This window comes from Chinchilla lanigera, unplaced genomic scaffold (genome assembly GCF_000276665.1).
Source record: "Chinchilla lanigera isolate Chin_1 unplaced genomic scaffold, ChiLan1.0 scaffold00100, whole genome shotgun sequence".
Lineage (NCBI taxonomy): Eukaryota > Metazoa > Chordata > Mammalia > Rodentia > Chinchillidae > Chinchilla > Chinchilla lanigera.
This window is the reverse complement of record NW_004955501.1, coordinates 256,021-272,804: the sequence shown is the minus strand read 5'-3', so window position 1 is coordinate 272,804 and position 16,784 is coordinate 256,021. Positions and strand designations below refer to the sequence as shown.

Below are 16,784 nucleotides of genomic sequence, written 5' to 3'. Positions count from 1 at the left end.
AAACCTTTCTTTCCATTTTTCCCCTTCTATTCTTTTTTTTTTTTTCTTGTCCCTAAAAGATTCTAAAAAGAAAAGTTTTAAATACTAAAAGTGATTCTGGCTCCACAGCACACATCTATAATCCAAGGTATTTAGGAGGCCGAGACAGGAAAATACAAATTTAAGGCCAACTTGAGCAATTCAGTGAGACTTTGTCTCAAAGAACTAGGTATGGTGGTTTATGCCTATAATCACAGCGCTCTGAGGAGCTTAAGGCAGTAGGACTGTAAATTCAAACCCATCCCATGCAATTTAGTTAGAGTCAAAACAAAAAGCTAGAATTATAGCTCAGTGCAAAGGCCCTAGGTTTAATCTCTAATTTTGCCAATTAATTAATTAATAACAGTCAATAAAAAAATACAAACACAACCAAATACACAGAAACCAAGACTGGAAGGAAAGACTAATATAGCTGAAAACTAACTAAAAGTAACGTTTTTCAGGGTTTCCTTAATGAGGACATACAGTAAAGTTCTATTATTTTGGGCACTTTGGGTCCAAAGGACTCAGCACAGAGTTTAGTTAATCTTTAATATGTCTGTGTCCATTAGTTATTTTGTTACTCTTTGGGGTTTTGTTTGTTTGCTTTGGTTTTCTGAGATAGGGTCTCACCATGTAGTTCAGCTGGCCTTGAACTCACTCATGAGCCAGGTTGGCAATTTGTAGTGATCCTTGTGCTTCAACCCTCCCATTGTTGGGATTATACACGCGCCACACCCAGCATGTTTTGTTTTGTTTGGTTTGGTCATTGCTTGCCAGGCAGGCCCTGTTTTGTTTTGTTTTGAGACAGTCTCACTGTCTGGTTTAGGCTAGTGTGAACTATGTATAGCCCATAGCCATTACATGTAGCTTACGCAGTAGTAGTATATATTAATCTTCAAAACACCTCTATAAAACAAGTTTTAAAATTATAAATGAGGTTTATTTCAGTGTTTATGAATGTACAGCAATTTTTTAAAATCACAGCACATATATTTAACAAAATGACTTCTATACTACCCTAAACAAAAAAAATTAACTCTTATCTTGCTGAAGGAATTCCTCTCTATTTTTAAAACTTTTGCCAATTGGCTATAATACATAAACAGCCGGGCATGGTGGCGCACACCTGTAATCCCAGCACTCGGGAGGCTGAGGCAGGAGGATCGCTTGAGTTCGAGGCCAGCCTGGGCTTCAAAGTGAATTCCAGGATGGCCTAAACTACATAGTGAGACCCTGTCTCAAAAACACACACACAAAAAAGTTATAATACATAAACAGTTGTAGCCCACAAAATAAATAATCTCCCTGTAATATTAAAATACAAATTTAAATTTAGAATATTACTTAAATTTTTCTTGTGGGGGGGGAGATTGTCATCTTTTTTTTAAAAAAAAAGATAAGCACTACAAAATAAAATTTAGGCCAGGCGTGGTGGTGCATGCCTGTGATCCCAGCACTCAGGAAGCTGAGGCAGGAGGATTGCCATGAATTTGAGGCCAGCCTGGGCTACGCAGTAATTTCAAGGCCAGCATAACCTACACAGTGAGGCCCTATCTCAAAAAAATAAAAATGAACTTCAAATTAATAAAGGGTTTATCTCAGATAAAGCAATTCACTAAGTAAATGTAATTTCTAATGCTTATGAATAGTTAAAAGTCTAACTCTGGCTGGGCGAGATGGCGCATGCCTGTAATCCTAGTACTGAGGCAGGAGGGTCGCTGCTGAGGTCAAGGCCAGCCTGGGAAAGGCCAGCCTGAACCGTATAGCAAAACTCTTTCTCAAAAAAAAAAAAAAAAAAAATCATGTATCATTTTTGTTATTTTTGTGTTGTTTTGATTTTGTTTTCATTGTTGTTGTGTCAGGTTTTTTTGGTTTTTGTTTTGTTTTGTTTTGTTTTCTGGTACCGGAAATCGAACTCACGACCTTGCACTTGCCAGGCAGGTGCTGTGCCGCTGAGCTAAATCCCCAGCTCCGTTGTGTCAAGTTTTTTAGATTTTTAAAATAAAGACCAAAAAAACCCTCTAACTTTATTTATTTATTTTTGTCTTTTTTGAGACTAGGTCTCACTGTGCAGTTCAGGGTGACCTTGAGCTCACTTTGTAACCCAGGCTGGTCTGGAACTTGCAATGATCCTCTTGCCTCAGACTCCTGAGAAAGTCTAACTTTACAGGAGTCATCAAGTACATATTTGAATTTTTATTCTATAATTATCCCTCTTAATGTGATATAAGGCTCATCAATACTGGGCTAGGTCCTTTTGATACTTTTCTTGTTTTGGGGTTTTTTTGTGTCTTTTTGAGACATGGTCTTGGTATGCAGCTCAGGCTGGTCTTGAACTCACTTTGTAGCCCAGGTGGGCCTCAGACTCACAGTGATCCTCCTGCTTCAGCCTCCCAGAGTGCTGGGATCACAGGAGTGTGCCACGATGCCTGGTTGTCTTTTTTTATTGAGGCAGGGTTTCCTGGCCTCAAACTCGCAGAGCCTCCTGTCTCAGCCTCCCAAGTGCTGGGGATCCTTTTGATAATATAGTTTCATTTACATGTTTTGTATAGGTAGTTGTTATGCAGCTTAGACTATATGGTCTAAGCTAAAAATCTGGGCTTCAGTTCACTAATTTATTAAAAAGAATACCCACCTTGAAGAGTTAGTGTAAAGATTATACAGAACAGCACATAAACAAACGCATCTTGCATAGAGCATTTGACATTCAAAAACTCAATAAATGAACACTAATATTAATTTACCTGAAGACTAATATTAATATGACCTATTTCTTTCCTGTGTAAAGAAGAGTCATGTGTCTTATTCACAGCATGTAATCATCAGCTCTGATTTCCGGGTGTGAATGAAGTCATAGCAATATTTCTCAAAAGGTGACCACCACTTACCTATCAGGTGATCTTGTTATATACATTTCCCAAATTAATCACAGTTTCTACAGATATCTCACAAAAACTTTCTGCACTAGCAGTTGTGCTGTTTTGTTAACTTTTTTTGGACTATACTTAATTTGATGCTGCAAGTCTTAGCAAAGGCATTGTTACTTTATTTCTGTTATACTTCTGTTAAGTGTTTATTTTTACCGTTTTTTGCTATTACATTATTTATTCACAATGAATGGCTCAAAAACAGTTCAAAGGGCAGCTGTGGGGGCTCATGCCTACAATCCCGGCTCTCAGAACTGCTGCAGCAGCACTGGCAGCACTCGGGAGGCTGAGCTACATAGTGAGTTAATTAATTAATTAATTGGCTCCAACAATTAATAATGTCTCCAATAATTAATTTCATAAAAATTTAGTTCAGTAGATTCACAGATCTAAAGAATGTTGCTAAGGGCTAGGGATTTAGCTCAGCGGCACAGCGCCTGCCTGGCAAGCACAAGGTCGTGAGTTCAATTCCTGGTACCCGAGAAAAACCAATAGAAAAAAAAAAAAAAGTGCTGCTGGGCACGGTGGCGCACACCTGTAATCCCAGCACTTGGGAGGCTGAGGCAGGAGGATCGGTGCGAGTTCGAGACCAGTCTGGGCTACAAAGTGAGCTCAAGGCCAGCCTGAACTGCATAGCGAGACCCTGTCTCAAAAAGACAAAAAAAAAAGAAAAGAATGTTAATAGCCTTCCTGGATAGGTTATTTTGTAAGTCATAAGACTTGGACTATATTGACTTGGATTCTAAAATACATACGACTTGGATTCTAAAATACACAGGCTCTGAAACACATTTTAAATTAATCTTGCCTTAAATATTTTTACTATTAATACTAATAAATCTTTTTAGAGTTCTCCTTTTCAGTCAGCCTTCTTTTCTAAATGTTCTCTCAGGCTTACCATGAGATATGAACAACTATTACAAGTTAACACATATTTCCAAGAAAGGCATGTCCTGCCAGGCATGGCAGGACACCCCTGTAATCACAGCACTCGGGAGGCTAAAACAGGAGGATGAACTCCTTGAGGAGTTCGAGGCCAGCCTGGACTTTATAATGAAACCCTGCCTGAAGGGGAAAAAAAAAGAACAAAACTAAATAAAAAATAAGTAATAGGATAGAGCTCTAGGGTATGACTGGACAGCAGATGACAGATAAAAATTTAATATTTTGTTGTACATTTTATAAAGGTAAAATTTAATATTTTACTGTACATTTTATAAAGGTAAAAGAAAGGATTTTTCAAAATTCTCACCAAGAAGAAATGACAAATTTTCAGGAGATAAATATGTTATGCCTGAGATATTATGTATCAACACCTTATGCAACTCCACTAATATGTACAATTCTTATATTTTTTGTGTATTGGTGAAAGTGAAAAATTTTAAAATTATTAATAGGACAAAGACTTTACTATTAATATCTAGTATATAATAAGTGGCCTTCTCTAGACTTTGAAGATACGGCTGAAAGAATTCTCCTGATTTTAAGGAGAGTTTTATTTGTTTAAATAATACATGAACAGGGCCGGGGATACAGATCAGCGGCACAAGCGCCTGCCTGGCAAGCTCAAGGTCCTGAGTTCAATTCCCAGTACAAAAAAAAAAAAAGAAATAATACATGAACATATAAATACCCACCATGTGAGTGCACAGTCCAGTGAGTCACTGTGAGGCACACTGCCTGCCGCAAACCGAAGTGACAACGGGAGCAGGGACCCAGCGCTGCCGGCACCGCCCACGCTCGGCTCCCTCCCAGACAGCAGCGCCCCTCCACTGCCATCCCCTCCACCGCCACCCCCTCCACCGCCCGTCCCCACCTGACTTCTACCAGAAACCCTTCTTCCTTTCTTTTCAACTATTTTAGGCAACAATACAGGACTGAAGCAAATACGCAGATAATCCTGGCTCACTGGACACACGTTTGCGCCAGATACATATTTAGGACAAAGGTCTCATTGTCTTGAAAGCTTCTGTGTCTTATTCCAGGGGCAATAGGCCCCACGGACTCTGAGGTTATATCTTTTAAATTTCAATCACTCTTCCTCCCAATTATCTCTGGTTCTTTTATGTGACATCACGACGATCAGGAGTGACTGCGCGTCGCAAAGGGCGCCCACATGTAATTGCCCGGAGAATGAGTCACAAGGCAAACTGTACGCGTATGATGCTGGTGGCGAGTAACTGGCAGCCCTCACATCTAGGAATGGAGCCCGTGCCAGAAAGCCATCTGGGCAACAAACAGTAACATGAGAAGAATTTTAAATAGCTTACAGCTGTAGGAAAAGCACTACCACCGGTTCTGAACCTGTCAGTCATTTCTGTCTGGTGTCACTGAGAAAGTAAGCTATGATACATCAAAACTGAAAGAGCATCCTGGAAAGCCTGGCATTTCTCCCAAGCCATTGAAGATTACTCCTTTGCACACTGATTTAAGATTGGTCTGTGCAAGTATTTGCTGTTTGCTTGTCTGTTTTAAATATTTTCCTTGGACAGCAACTTTCCTGCTCAGCTATCCAGCCATGAATGACAAACTGCTCCTGTGAGTACCTTGCTACTAACATGGGGAGGGGGCACAACACGGACTAGGAAAACTTAAGAGGTATCTCTCCGTGGTGCCAAGTCTTCTGTCACTGCCTACTTCATCTAGAGGACAAACCCAGGAAACCAGGAGAGTTAGGTTGATAGCGTCATCTCAATGCTGGGCCTTGAAAGACAAAGAGGAGGAAAACTGCAGGGGAACAAAGAGCAAAAATTAAGACACTACACCACAGGCAGCTTGAGGGCATTTCAAAAATAAAAGGACAAGCAGTTTGCTCCTCTCGCCTGCTTGAGAGCACTCAGGTCTGCGAGAGAGATGAAGAGGAGGCGCATTCACGGTGCTTCACGTGGACGGCGCGCTCTCAGGACTGCTGAGAGTGGGACCTGGTGAAGAAGTGAAGGCTACGCTGCAGTGTTTTCCACCTTTGCCTCCCAGGATCTCAACTGCAAGAAATGAAGGGATACTGGCAAAGAGAACTAGGCAGCGAACGCCTGCGTGAACTTCACAAGGAAGGAGGATGGCAGTGTTTGGGGATCGGGCTATTTTACTGCTATGCTTTGGGTGGTTTGTACCCCAAAGGTTCACGGGTTGTGGAAGTTTGGCCCCCAGCGCATCCAGGCTGAGGGCGTACTAAGGACTGAACCCAGGGCCTTCACACTGAGCTACAGCCCACTTTTTATTTTTTATTTTGAGACAAAGTCTCACTAAATCAGTGAGTTGTGCCTCCCGGAGTGCTGGGAATACAGGCATGTGCCAAGATATGAAATTTTTATGTTTACACTTTAAATTCAGCTTCCGAATAACTTGTGCTTTACTTTATAGCACTGGCCTACAGTTAATGTAATAAATCATATTTTTGTTCCAAAAACCTGAAATGTAACATCTTTTAAAAAGAGTAACTGCCATGTGTGGTGGCACCTGCCTGTAATCCCAGCACTTGAGAGGCTGAGGCAGGAGGATTCACGAGTTCAAGCTTGAAGGTAATTTTACATAATATTTTTAATGCACCTAAATTTTGATTATGACCTATGACATGAGTTCAGGTGTGGAATATTTCACCTGTGGTGTCATTCAGCATTCAATAAGTTTTGGATATAAAGCATTATTTCAGATTAGGGACGCTCAATCTTATTATACATTTTATAAGAATAGACTTAGCCGGGTGTGGTGATGCACGCCTGTAATCCCAGCACTCGGGAAGCTGAGGCAGGAGGACAGTTGCGAGTTTGAGGCCAGCCTGGGCTATAAAGTGAGTTCAAGGCCAGCCTGAACTGCACAGTGAAACCCTGTCTCAAAAAAGACAAAAAAAAAAAAAGAAAAAAAAGAAAAGAATACACTTAAAAAATACTCTACATAGCATGCATAAAACTAGTTATCTTCCACATAAAGCATATTAATAATATATGTGACTTTAACATATTTTTATGTCAGAAAACTGTACTGAGAACTGAAAGGCAGCTACTTACATTGCTCCTTAGGTACTACTTCCTCTACCATGTGGCAGTCAAAAGGCTAAGACGCCTACAGGAAAAAAATTTTTTTGAATGATCCTGCTCTGTAGACAGCCAAAATTCTTCACAACACCCCCTGCCTACAGCAAACTGTAGGACAATCTGACCACAGTTCCCTTCTTAGTGAAAGCAAAAGGCGCATCAAATTATCAAAGGACCAGAAACCAAGGGCTCTATGAACAGTGTTCCAGAATATGTAAACAACCAGCCCATACTAACGAAAGGACCCTGAGGAGAGAGCTGCAGAAAGAGGACATAGTAAGCACTGGGAGGGCAAGTTTAACCACTCTGTTTATTCACAGAGCTCACATAACTTTTTTTTTTTCTGGTATCGGGAATCGAACTCACAACGTGCTTGCCAGGCAGGAGCTGTGCCGCTGAGCTAAATCCCCAGCCCCTAGCTCACATAACTTGGTAAGACGCTTCTAAAAATTGCTTTTAAATTAGAAGACATTTACTAAGGAAAGGCATAATAAGATTGCTGGGCTGAGTGTGACTTAGCAGTACAGCTCATGCTTAACCTGTGCAAGGTTCTAGGTTCAATCACCAACACCCCCAAAATAACAATACTGATCACCCCAGAAAATTTCTTTATCTTAACTGCAGAAAGAAGACGGAGCTTCAAAAACCTTTCTGTAGTAACTATAATCCTATCACCCCCCAAATAGCTTTCATTGGTCCATCTAAACGGGGGCTATCTTCTCCCAGCTTTTACACAGACAATGAATGGGTCAATACTGAGGTGAAAACTTCTCCAGCTCCATCTAAAATTTCCAAACTCAGAAGTTAGTAACTATATTCTTTTCAAAAATGAAAAGAAATGAATGAAATCTACCTCATTTAATCATTTTACCTGTTCCTGGGAAATCAAAATACATGCCTACTATTCAAAACATAGCTTTCTGGCAAAGTTTTCTCGGGTGTGTGAATATGTGTGTGTGTGCACAGAGTGTGTGTGTGGCGTCTGGGCCCCGTGCATCTTGGGCAAGACCTTTCCCACTGAGCTGCATCCCAGCGGACCCTTTTAGTTCAGTCTGTGACACTGTCTCCTATGTGCCCCAGCCTGGCCTCTGACTCGTGAGTCTCCTCCTGCCTCACCGTCCGAACAACTGGGGTCACAGGCAGTGCCACATCGCAAGCACATGGCAAGGCGTTCTTTTTAAGGCCCCATCTTTTAAATTTCTGTAACAATCTCTCAGTGAAACAACTAGAAGACAATTTTCTTTACTAGTTCTGACCTTGTAGCTAAGAGGTTTACGTTCTGAAACGTCTACAAAACAGTCTATGATAAACATCCTTTTAAAGAAATATACTTAGCATGGAATGGTGGTGGCACATGCCTATCATTCTAGCACATGGGAGGCTCAGGCAGAAGGATCCCCCTGATTTCAAGGCCTGTCCTGGCTACATAGTGAGTTCAAGGCCAGGCTGAAGTACATAGCAAGACTCTGTCTCAAAAAACAAAGAAAAGAAATATACTTAAAATATTCTATTACTCAAAGTCACAAGTTCACTGCAAACCCAATATGGAGAAATTGAAATCTTTGGGTATTGCCGAAACATGGTACAGCTGTTATAGGGAACAATGTAACTGTTCGTCAGAAAATGAAGCAGAGGGTAAGAAGCTCAGGGGCAGAGTGCTTGCCCAGCATGTGAGCTTCCTGGTTCAATCCTCAGCACTACAAAAATAAATTTAAAAATTAAAAATAAATAAAATAGGGCCAGGGATATAGTTCAAGGGCACAAGTGCCTGCCTGGCAAGCACAAGGTCCTGAGTTCAATTCCCAGTACCTAAATCAATCAATCAAGCAATGGGGCTGGGGATTTAGCTCAGCGGCACAGCGCCTGCCTGGCAAGCGTGAAGTTGTGAGTTCAATTCCCGATATCAGAAAAAAATAAATAAATAAATAAATAAATAAATAAATAAAATAAAATCAAGCAAGCAATCTCAGATTTACCATTATGATCCAGCAATTGCACTTCTTGGTACACACCCAAGGCATTAAAGCAAGGACTTAACCGTGTACTTGTACATCCATGTTCAAAGCAGCATAGTTCACAATGTTTAAAACAGCACAAGAAACAGCAGAAACAATGTGAGTGTCCATCAGGAGAGGAACACACAGCTGAATGTGGTGGTGTATGCCTGTAAACCTAGCCTTCTGGGAGGCTGCAGCAGAAGGCTCACAAGTTTAAGCCCAGGCTGGGCAATTTAATGGGACCCTGTCTCAAACTAAAAAACAAAAGAGAGCTGCAGGGTATAGTTTAGTGCAAAACCCCTGGTATCAATCCCCAGCACCATACACAGGAGTGAACATACAAACAAATATGGTACCTGCCTCTACTAGCTCATATCCTTGGGCCCTGACCTGCTTTCTTCAGATAGAATACTTCAGTTGTCTCATTTCTGAGACAAGGTCTCACTATGCACTTCAAGGTGGCCTTGAAGCCAGGCTTGGTGGCGCATGCCTGTAATCCCAGCACTTGGGAGGCTGAGGCAGGAGGATCATTGCGAGTTCGAGACCAGCCTGGGCTACAAAGTGAGCTCAAACCAGCCTGAACTGCATAGGGAGACCCTGTCTCAAAAAGACAAAAAAAAAAAAAAAAAATGTGGCCTTGAATTTACTATGTAGCTCACACTGGCCTCAAATTAGCACAATCCTCCTGCCTTAATCTCCCATGCTGGTATTATAGGCATACACTACCAGACCCGGCTATTCAGCCTTTAAAAGAAATGAAACTCGGATACACGCTACAATATAAATAAACCTCAGGAATACTATACAAGTGAAAAATGCTAGAAAAAAGAAAACAAATACTGCATGACTACACTTACACAAGGTTCCTAGAAGTAGCCAAATTCATAGACACAGACACTAGCAGTTACCAGAAAATTCAGAGAAGAAGCAATCTTGGGAGTTCTGTTTGGTTTTGTTCTTTGAAACAGGGTCTTGCTGCGCTGTTCAGGCTGGCCTTGAACTCGAACGTGATCCTCTGCTTCAGCTTCCCGAGGGCTGGGATTACTTACAGGTGTGCACCACCACGCTGGGCTCAGGAGAAGGGCTTTGCTTTGTTTTGGTGCTCAGAATGGAACACAGGGCTTTGCTCATGCTAAGCAATCACTGGACTAACTGAACTGCACCCCAGCAAAATAGTACTTACTAGGATGTGTTTCAGTTTGGGATGATGAAATAGATGGTGGCGATGGTTGCAGATAAGTGTGAATATACTGAAGACAACTGAACTGAAGCTGGGTGTGGTGGCGCACGCCTGTCATCTCAGCACTGCAGAGGCTGAAGCAGGAGGATCGTTGCAAGTTCGAGACCAGCCTGGGCTACTAAGTGAGCCCAAGGCCAGCCTGAACTGCCTAATGAGACCATGTCTCATAAAGACCAAACCAAAAAAAAAAAAAAAAAGAACTATACAATCACAACTGTTCAAGATAACCCCAGCATGGGGGCACACACCTGCTATCTCAGCACTCTTGGAAACTGAGGGGGATCAGAAATTTAAACCCAGCCCTGTCAACTGAAGTGACTTAGTGAGAGCCTGTCTCAAAATAGAAAATAAAGCTGGGCACCTGTAATCTCAGCACTTAGAAGGCTGAGGCAGGAAGATCACTGCCAGGGTGAGTCTAGCCTGGGCTACACAGTGAGTTTAAGACCAGCCTGAACTACATAACAAGACCATGTCTCAAAAAAAAAAGTTTTAATACAATAAAATATAAAAGGGCTGGAGATGTAGTTCAGGGCAAGGGGTTTGGGTTCAATCTCCAGTAATGCAAGAAATAAATAAATACAGATTTATATTATGTATATTTTTCCATAATTTAAAAAACCAAAAATTTCAAATCCAAATAAATTTGTTCATGTGGAACAAGAGGCCTCTGCGGCTCCAAAGTCACCTTTCTCTACTCTTCCTACCTCAGTGTGGGATTCAAAAATACGTGAGGGCCTGAAGTCTGTCCACAACTTGGCTTGAACACCCACTGCCGTCACGATGTTGATGTCAGCATTTGCTACCTCCTCTCTCACTTGCTCCACTCCTGCCACACTGGCCCTCTCGTGACAGAACACTTCAAGCACAGCTCAGCCTCAGAACCTGCATTCCAGTTCCTTCACCCTAAAATGTTCCCACCACCCTATCCCAAACACCCACGCAGCTTGCTCTGCTACTTCATTTAGAACTGTCAGGTCAAACGATGCCTCATCAGAGAGGGCTTCACTAGCCACACTGTGTGAGACAGTAATCCTGTATCTCCTCCGCGAATGTCCGTTTCCCCTAATGTAATTTTCTTAACAGCACTCATCAAAATAATATACAATGTATATTATTTTGTCTACCCTTATTAGAATATCAACCCCATGAGAAAAAGAGCTGTTTTTATTCATTGTTACAACCCTAGCAGCTAACACACTTCTTAGTATACTAACAGATGCTCAATATATATTGAAGCAATCCAATCCCTTTATTAAGCTTGAATCCTAGTTACTTCAACTACAAACGTCAAATTTCTCATTTCCACCTCTGCCTGCTATGTCATGCTAGTCTGTCTCAAACTGAGCCTTTACTATTACTCAGAAATCCCTCTTATATCTTGTCAATTATATTGAATTTCTTTACCTTCATCTCTGGCCTAGCCAATTACAACAGCCACTTCTTAACTTCCTGCTTCTGCTCCCTCTCAGCACTTGTAATCTCTTGTCAATAAAGCAGCCAGAGGAATCCTCAACACATGTATCAAGTTAGACATGGTGACATGCCTGTTATCTCAGCACTGGGGAAGCTGTGGCGGGAGGAACACAAATTCAAGCCCAGCTTGGGCAACTTAGCAAGATTCTGTCTCAAAAAAGGGGCTACGGATATAGGTCAGTTATAGAACATCCTGAATTCAATCCCTTGAACTGCAAAAATGAATAAATACGTCATACCGTATCATGATACTTTTTTGCTTCAAACTTCCAGTCATAGTTTATGTCTAGATATAACCCCGGCCCCAAAGCCATGCACACTCAGAGGTGGGGCTTTGCAGAGGTGGCTGGATCTAGGGTGTGTGAATATGGACTAAGGGTGTGTGATAACTAAGTTCGTCATCTGATTGGTTTAGCACAGCTCTGGGTGAGCATAATGGGAAGGCCCACCCTGGGTGTGGGTGGCTCCATCACACAGGCTTGTAGCCTAGATGCGATAAAAGGGAAAAGAAGGCTCACTGGTCTGCTGCTTTCTGCCTGCCACACCACGGACTCCCTCCCTGTGCCACAGCACCTCACACTGTGAGCTACCATAAACCTCTCCTCCTTTAACTTGTGGGTGTCAGGCGCTGTGCCTCAGCCATGAGAAAAGTAACTAAGACACCTCCCACGCCTTCTGTAAGGCTAAATTTCTTCCAGTGGCCACAGGGACATCCTCACCCTGCTGATCTCTTCCGCCTTATCCCATGACACTGTGGTCCTTACCATAGAAAAATTTTAGGGGCTGGGGATGCAGCTCAGTGGCAGAGCATTAGCCTACCATGCACAAGTCCCTGAAAGCTCCCTCCATTCACCCTCTCCTTCAAGCCTTTGATTTCTCAACAGAAAATGAGCTACTTGCTTGTAAGAGTCAAACCCTTTAATCACATCTTGATTTCCACCTTTCAGACCCTCTAAGGATAAGATATTAATCACTTTTTAAAAAAATATTTAAACTACTTTAATGGATCGTTCTTTTTTGCCTAAAAACATTTGCTGGCAAGCACGGTGACACACGCCTATAATTCCAGCACTCAGAGGGGGAAGCAGGAGGATCACCGCTAATTCAAGTCCAGCCTGAACTACATAGTGAGACCTGTTTCAAATATATATATACATTATTTTTAAAATGAGCTGAAATATTCAGACTTCTACCACCCACCTCAGAGATTAACTACAATATTTAGAATATAACCAAAATTTACATTTTCCTTCTACATTTAACTTCAGAAAAAATATTAGAAATTAAAAACATAAAATTGAATACTTACCTCAAAATGATAGCACCCATTTCAGTGTTTTAGAAACAGATGACAATTTTTTAAAAGTGAGGTTTTCATGGAAGACTTTTTCAGATTGGAAGATACACTACAAAGAAAATTAAAGATAAAAACCATTAATCTCAATGACAAAATTAAAACTTTTAATTACATGATACTTATAACTCTATACATTTTAGAATACAGATTGAAAATTTAATGAGGTTAAAGATCTGTTAGTATGTTTATTCCCTGAAGCATAGCGCTGGGTTCCACAAACATATGCCTTACTTTTCTACTGTAAATTTTTACTTTAGCATAGTGGTAGCCAGCTGTGTGTCTCAGTACCTTTGCCTGAGGGATAGAGGAAGCAATCTTTGTGTTTACCCACTTGGTAATATGAAAGACAAGGTATGTGCACCTCTGTAAAAGTGTCAAACTAGGATTTACACCCACATGATGTTCCATCTAACAGGTTTGGGGTATGTTTACTTGAGCATCACAGAGTATCACATTTACATACACCCACAACACTCTAGGATTTGTTTTTGTAAATAGTTTTCTTCCGATTTTTCAAGTAGCCCAATTCAGTACAACGGCACATGAAAAACCAGATTTGTAAGTTTTGGAGGAGTTCAAAAGTGAATCATCAGATTACTCATGCATGGATGATGACGATGATCCATTATGGTAAAATACATGTTTTCATTAACAGAAGAGTGGTGTGGTGGACGATGATGATGATGATGATGACGACTGTGAAGCTGGCCATGTGAGCCAGAGTTCTGTGACAGGGAAATGGAGCAAGAATCAACTGATACACACCCACAAAAAAACTGCCAAGCCGGGTGTGGTGGCTGGAGCACACCTGTAATCCCAGCACTGGGGAGGCTGAGGCAGGAGGATCGTTGCAAGTTCGAGACCAGCCTGGGCTACAAAGTGAGCTTAAGGACAGCCTGAACTGCACAATGAGACCCTGTCTCAAAAAGACAGAAAAAAAAAAAAAAAAAATCGACTGATACAGACACAGGGAATATAGACCTCCTTGATTCAGATGCAAATTTGCTGAAAACAGCAATGTCAGTACACTCAAAATGTTGCATAATGGTCATGCACCAAATGTAATGGTCTAACGTTAGAACTAGGTCCAAAACTACAGTGAGGGTCTTGGCAGGGGTGAAACATTGGACAGAATGCCAGCACTGCCATTTAATGTTGGAAATTGTAACAGATGAAATGCTACAACATGTTATGAAATACACAAAGGTTGAAATACAAGTAAGGCATTCTGTATGCACTGACACCATATTCAAAATTGTATTTATTATGACATTTCACTAGCTAAAGTGAAAGCATTCATAGGTTTGCTGTACTTAGCAGGGATTTCTCATGGTAATGACAGGAATGTAAGGCTTATAGAAAGGCAATGTGTCAAAATAAGGCATAAAAATTTATGCACTTGTAGATGCAAAGACTTATTTACACTTTGAATTTAGGAATTTACTCTGGAACTCAGACATCAGGTCCTTATTCAACCAGTAATAAACCAAATGAAACTCAGACATCAGGTCCTTTTCATACAGTAATAAATCCAATGATGCTGCGAACAAACTTGTTGCTCCCACTTCCCCAAATGATCAGAATGTGACATCTGACAGTTGGTTTACCAGTTTCCAATTTATGTTACATTTGCTAACAGAGCACAAGTTGACCAGCACAGGAACTGTATGCAGAAACAAAGCAGAAATTCCAAATGAAATGTTGCAATTTCAAAACAGAACTGTATAGTACAATCTTTGGATTTCAGAAAGATTTACACTGGCCTTGTATATGGCAAAAAAGCCAAACCATTGCACCACAACAGAAATATTGATGAGGAAAGCTTGACAAAACAGAAGTGTGAGATGGAAACTTTCTTTAACAAAACCAAAGGTGGAGTAGATGTTGTTGATGAGTTACGCACCAACGATGATGTGACATGAAACACAAAGCACTGGCCAATGGCTGTTTTACTTTATCCTAAACGTGTGGCATAGTTTGTTATAAAAGAAAACAACAAGTACAAAATACCACGGAGAAGTTTTCTTGGAGCATTAGGACTAGAACTCATAAGAGATCGTTTACAGCAGAGTGAAAACAAAATGTTTCCTGCCCAGGGGACTTTGCAAAAAAAAATTGTAGACCACACTGGTGAGCTAACAGGTAAACAAATAGGTACAACCTCCCAAAGACTTACTAAACAGGAAAACAGAAAAGATTGTCAACTGTGCCCTGTAAGGAAGGACAGGAACATAAACCAGAGGTGCTATTAGTGTAAGTGCTACTTGTGTATGGAATATGCAGTTCACATGTGTGAAGACTTCCCTGGATGTGACAAATGAAGCAAACATTACTTTTGCTGTAGAGTTCTATTAGTATTTTCATTATACTTTACACAGGTTTTTATTTCTGATGTTATCTCTTAGGTTTTGTAAGCAAGTAAACAGCTGATGTGAAGATGCCAGTGTCTATTCTAAGCACTCATTACACATTTGGTATTTTATTTTATTGATACTTTATTTCCCTAAGTGCACACTGTACAACATAGTAGAAAGCTCCTCACAAAACAGAAAGAATGGTGACAGTGGCCTGCCACATAGGAAAGGAAAGCTAAGCACATGTGTTGTCAGTGTAAGCAAGACATGTGCGTGGAACATGCAGGTGTCACGTGTACAGACTGCCTTGGGTGTCACAGTGGAAGCAAAGGTTATTTCTGTGGTAGACTTCTGTGTTTATATTGTAGTTCACATAGGATTTTATTTCTGATGCTATCTCTTGGGTTTCATAAGTACACACCTAATGTGAAAACGATGATGTCTATTCCAAGCACTCATTACACATTTAATGTTTTATTTTACTGGCATCTTATTTTCTTACTCGGGTGTGATAAATGAAGATTATTTTTTTGTAGAGTGCTATTGGCATTTCCATTGTAGTTCATATAGGAATTTATTTCTGACGTTATCTTTTAGGTTTTGTAAGCAAGTACACAGCCAACGTGACAATGATGTTTATTCTAAATGTGCAATATATATTAAGAATTTAGCCAGGTGTGGTGATGCATGCCTGTAATCCCAGCATTCAGGAGGGTGAGGCAGAAGGATTGCAGCAAATTCAAGGGCAACCTCAATAGTGAACTCAAAGCCAGCCTGAACTACACAGCCAGACCCTGTCTCAAAACAACAAAACAAAACAGCTGGACATGGTGGAGCATGCCTGTAATCCCAGCAGTCAGGACCCTGAGGCAGGAGGGTCGTTCCAAGTTCGAGGCCAGCCTGGACTACAAAGTGACCTCAAGGCCATCCTGAACTGCATAGCGAGACCCTGTCTCAAAAAGAGAAAACAAAACAACATATAGGAACTTATTTCTGTTGTTCTTTTTTAGACTTTGTACACGAAAAACCAGTTGATATTGAAAATTTTTATGGTTTTCTATAAACACTAAATATTAAAAATGTAATACTTCATTTTTGTGACTGTTTTCCTGTTAAGCATTCATTGTTGAATACAATAAAACTCATAAAATTAAAAATAATAGAAATATTTTAAAGAATAAATTTGGGTTTGACACACATGGTTATTAGCCTTTATGACAAAAAATGTATATGCTCTTAATTATCTGTGTTCCTTTGCTCTTGGCTTCTGGCCATTTTCTACGGAATTTTTTTTTTTTATTAATTAGTACATTTTAGCTGGGCGTGGTGGATGCCTATAATCCCAGCACTCAGGAAGCTGAGGCAGGAGGATCACTGTGAGTTC

The 16,784-nt window shown here is 40.7% G+C and overlaps 1 protein-coding gene across 1 annotated transcript in view; it reads right to left on the bottom strand.

Annotated features, from left to right (window-relative positions):
• The window catches only part of Pik3cb (phosphatidylinositol-4,5-bisphosphate 3-kinase, catalytic subunit beta), a gene marked incomplete in the record, with an annotated part of 129,427 nt that overhangs the window by 108,451 nt on the left and 4,192 nt on the right, over positions 1–16,784 (bottom strand). Inside the window, 1 exon segment of the mRNA XM_013505790.1 lies at positions 12,999–13,095.